Source organism: Pinus tabuliformis, chromosome 8, assembly GCF_031772625.1.
Source record: "Pinus tabuliformis cultivar Carrire ecotype Pingquan chromosome 8, CPIR1, whole genome shotgun sequence".
NCBI lineage: Eukaryota > Viridiplantae > Streptophyta > Pinopsida > Pinales > Pinaceae > Pinus > Pinus tabuliformis.
This window is the reverse complement of record NC_142294.1, coordinates 1,564,716,086-1,564,721,625: the sequence shown is the minus strand read 5'-3', so window position 1 is coordinate 1,564,721,625 and position 5,540 is coordinate 1,564,716,086.

Below are 5,540 nucleotides of genomic sequence, written 5' to 3'. Positions count from 1 at the left end.
TGAGAGTACCATCCTTATTCTTCACAAACAACACTAGCGCACCCCAAGGTGACATACTTGGAATAATGTTTCCCTTGTCAAGCATTTCCTTCAACTGCAGCTTCAATTCCTCTAAATCTGGTGTGATCATCATATATGGTGTCTTTGATGTTGGTGTTGCCCCTTGTACCAACTCAATATAAAATTCCACTTCCTTGTGAGGCTGTAACTCTAGAATCTCTACAAGAAATACATCCTGAAATTGTTGTAGAACTAGGTACCTCAAGATTTTTTCATCCTCAACATCCTTACCTTTATCACTGGAAGTATGTACCACAAATAACACACACCCTTTCCTATGATTGCACTTTGCCTGCATAGATGTAACCATTCTAACTGATGTTGCCTTTTTCTTACCCTCCAAGATTCTCTTTTATCCATGTCATCCAAGCATTCAATAGCCTTATGATAACATTCCACCTTATTCCTATGAAGATACAACCAATCCACCACACCCAATAACATATTGTACGAAACCAACAGAAGTAGATTCAGATGTGTTAATGTAGACATACCATTCAATTCAAATGCCCAATCTCTTACCCAATGATAAAATCTTTTTTTTTACCTGTAGCCAACTACACTAACCAATATTATGCATGTACATCTTTATTCAAACCACATTTATCCACCAGGTCAGGGTTAACATAACTATAATTAGATTCAAGGTCAATCAAAATAGAAACAACTTGATCACAAACCTTACTGCCCATCTCGATAATAGATTCCTGGTGATCCGCATGCATGTTATCCAATGCTGCATAAATCCAAGGAATACTTTGTCCAACATCCCCCATTGCCTGTGCCTCCTGAGCACTATAGATCTCTGGTCTACCACCCTAATGCTGCAGACAATCTCTATGACGATGAATCTTGCCATAAGTCCAACATTGTAAAGGATTCCTGCCATCAGCCTTGTTTTTCTCCTCAGACTAAAATCCCCGTCCTCTTTCATATGCATTGAACTTATTAGGCATTGTTGCATTCTCTTTATTGCCTGCGTCCTAAGGTCTAGTTCGCTTCTTATCCCATTTTCCTTTATTCTTCTCATTACCTTTCAAATCCTGCTTAGTCTCAGATCTGTGCTTCGATCGATCATAACAATGCTTTAGCTTTTTGATGGCTTCCTCCAACAATCTAGGCTCATCAAACTCGATTCTATCTTTGAATGATACCGACAACCCACTGATGAATCTTTGAATCTTTGCTTTCTCCTCCTTAAGATAAGGAAGATACCTTAATAACTCCAAGAATATTATAGTGTACTTCTCATTGGTCATGGATCCCATCTTCAACTCATATTATTCTTTTCCCCTATCATCATAGTATCTCTCTGATAAATACTTCTTCGTGAAAAATCTCTCGAACTCACTCCAAGTCAAATCCTCTTCTTGAATGCCTATGACATTATTTACATCTTCCCACCAAATGTCTTCTTTACGTTTAATACTGAACGTAGCTATCCTAGCCTTCATGTTCTCTGAGTAATCATGCAACCGAAAGAACTTATTAATCCCAAGTAACCACACTTCTATATCCTATGATTTCTTCATTTCTCCATCGAATGTAGGTTGATTTTCTTTCTTGAACTCATCTAGAAAATATCCCTTGTCACTCCTCCTATAAGGATGATAGAGATGATGACCATGATACCTGTCAGAACCAGAACTAGAGTAAATCCCATGTCCACTGCCTCATCTATAAGGTGTATCCAAGAACCTGCCATCTCTAATGGTATCATCTTTATCCGACCTATGCCCACCATGAGATCTGCTACCATATGCTCCATTAGTCTTTTCCTTTTGTCCATGATTGATCCTAAGTGGTCCCTTTCTTTGTAAGTTTGAAAAACTCTGAAGGATAACTGCATTGACCTCTGCTTGTTTCTTTTGTGCCCTAACAAGTCTCTCTTGTGAGTGAATGATTCTATCATTATCTTCTTTACAACCTCTTATTTCTACCTTCAAACTTCTCAAAGTGTTTGCTATGTTAGGAGAGTACCCATCACCATGTTGCTCATTTGATCTATATGGAGAGTCTTGTGAATTGTAGTCTACCATTTTTCTAATCATATTTGATCTTCTAGCTGCAATGATATCATGTCAAATAAACAAAACATAAACATACCAACATACCTCAATGTAGTTCAGGGGAGGGTATTTCATCTACAAGACCAACTTGATTAGCACGATATATATATAATCACATCAATAAACTGACATCATCTCAATCATTATCCTAGTTACCATTCACGATGTCACAACTATAACACTGACTAGGTACAATGCATGCATGATAACATATAGACAACATGCATGCATACAAAATACATATACAATCGACATGTATTCATGACAACACAACTGCAACTATGACTGATGCTCTGATACCACTCTGTGGTATCAGATATCGCCCAAAGAGAACAGAAACTAGACATTACCCAAAGAGAACCAAACTTGCTCTGATACCACTCTGTAACACCCCCCTCCCACACTTACCCAAGCCAACAGGTCCACCAGCATAAATATGTGATGAAGAGTTACTATGATATGATTCAACTCCCCAAGTACAGTTAAGGTAGTGGAATTGGTATCAGATATCTTCCAAAGAGAACAAAAACTAGACATTACCCAAAGAGAACCAAACTTGCTCTGGTACCACTCTGTAACACCCTCCTCCCACACTTACCCAAGCCAACAGGTCCACCAACATAAATATGTGATGAAGAGTTACTATGATATGATTCAACTCCCCAAGTACAGTTAAGGTAGTGGAATTGAAAAACCAAAACCAAACTAACCTTCCTCAGGAGCTACAGGACCCCTAGGGGTTAATCAACCACTTGAGGTGCCCAACCCCTAAGTTAACTTACTTTTTAACTAAACTAAATCCCCAATCACTGCCATGACAAGCCCTCCATACGACTGTAATCCTCCAGTCGCTCTCACAACAAGGCCTTCATGCGAGTGCAAACTTTTTCACTCAGTTCTGTGTCAACGACTGCGAGATTTAAGCCACTTTTTCAAGCTAGTCTTCAGGCCACTACCCATAAGTTCATAAAACTTTCCAAAAAAATGAATGACACTAGGAGAAATCCTTTCACATAAAACACAGACAATAACTTTACCTAACTAGACCTATCTATAACAAACATTTCATCAACACATCATGAACATGTAATCTATAGGTCATAATTACATATTTGATCATAGGGGTCTCATACTTATCTGAAAATTGTCAATAAGGTTTGATTCCCTCTCACAATAGCTGCATTATCATCTATTAGGTCATCCATTCATTAAAATTTCATCTACTTACAAAAACATCATCGGATCCATAACTCAAATATGTCATTAACCATGCTTGTAACCAAAATATAACCATATAAACAACAATAATAGAACAACCATCATAGCCACACCATAACAAGTACATTTACACATAGAACATAAGAAGAAAATGAGCTCTTATTAACATATCAAAATCCAACCAAGTTAGAGACTTTCGCATACCACCCGACCATAGATTGGGTTGAACCAAATCTTTCTTTCAACCAATCACCCCCACACCATATTCCGAGCATGAATGTGGGATCTCATGGAATAAACCAAGAAAACCAAACTAGGGCTTTTAGAGGCCAAACCACCTCAACCCTAAACCAATGATTCCACCTCACTACCGGACATCACTCACTACAATCATATCAGTCTCTATCCAAGTTTTCCAGGGCTCTAAAGCATTTGTTCCAGCTCGACTTCCAGGACTAGTATCTCAACCCACATCTGTCGCTGACCTCCAAAGTGTTTTTCCAACCAAGGCTTCTAAGAATAGTAACTCAACCCACCAAGGGCTCCAGAGCGTTTTTCCAACTAAGGCTTCCATGACTAGTAACTCAACCCACCAAGGACTCTAGAGAATTTGTCCAACTATGCCTTCCAGGAATAGTAACTCAACCCAAGTTGTTACAGGGCTTCCAGAGCATTTGTCCAACCAAGGCTCCAAGAACTAATAACTCAACCCACAACCATAAGGAACATAAGCACCAATCAAAAGATGAAAGGGAAAAACCACAACACCATGGCTATCTAGGAAATGGCAAGGCTAAGAAAAACCACTGTCAATCCAGACAATCCTCCATGCCAATGATAGATCATAACCAAATAACCACATTCATATGTCGTGCATGTCAAAAATAGCAAGGAAAAGCTACACAACTAAATACCTGCAAAGAAAACCCACTGTAGTTTCTGATTCCACTGTCCTCTTGTGCTCTTGTGCTTTTCCTTTTCCTTCTTGCTCCAAATCCAAAGTCTGCCCAAAATCCTCTAAGAGTGCTCCAAGAACTCTAAGTGTGTAAGAGTATGAGAGAGAGAATGGAGAGAGAGCTCCAAGATAAAATTGACAAAAGGTTTTGAATTGATCCTCAAAAGCATTTTTATCATTGAGGCTTGTATTTTCTTCAATTTCTCTATTTTTTCTTCAATTTCCTCTTCACATGCAACCTGTGACCTTTCAACTTCCTTTTCCCTTATTTTCTATTAATTTCATGAGTAAAATGCCTATAAATGCCTCATGCCTTTCCAAATACTTTTCCATTTCCTTTGCCAATTTTCCTAGATATTAATTAATCACAAGTGTCCCTTGTCACTATGATTTTTCCCAACATTCAACTTAGAATATGTTTCCAATGACCTTGGTTATTATTTTGCCTTTATTAACTTTATTACAAGGAATTTTAACCTGGGGTTGTTACACTTTGGACCTTATTTATTCATGGGGGGTGTAGGGAGGGATTTCCTCCCTTACTACTATTTCTAGGACATACCTGTGGCCGAAGAGGCTCTTGTCGATCCAACAAGTTGTTGAAACTCTTAAGACCTCTTCCTTCCCATTTCCATGTTTGTGGCTGAAGAGGTTATTTCCAATTCAACAAGTTGGTGACCCAATTATTTCTGAAGGTTGTAGGGTGCCATGAATGCTAACCCTCCTATTCATAATGAGGGAAATAAAGGTACGGGAGAGCATAAACTAGACATTACCCAAAAAGAAAGGAACCTACTATGATACCACTATGTAACACCCTCCTCCCACACTTACCCAAGCCAACTGGACCACCGAGGTAAATATGTAACAAAGAGTTACTATGATATGATTCAACTTCCTAAGTACAGTTAAGGAAGTGGAATTGACAAACCAAAACCAAACTGACCTTCCTCAGGAGCTACAAGACCCCCAGGGGCTAACCAACCACTCCAGGTTCCCAACCCCTGAGTTAACTTGCTTTATAACTAAACTAAACCCCCAATCACTCCCATGACAAGCCCTCCATGTGAATTTAACCCTTCAATCGCTCTCACAACAAGGCCTCCATGTGAATGTAGACATTTTGACCCAGTTATGTGTCAACGACTACGAGATTTAAGCCACTTTTTCAGGCTAGTCTTCATGCCACTGCCCATAACTTCATAAAAATTTCCAAAACAACAAATGACATCAAGACA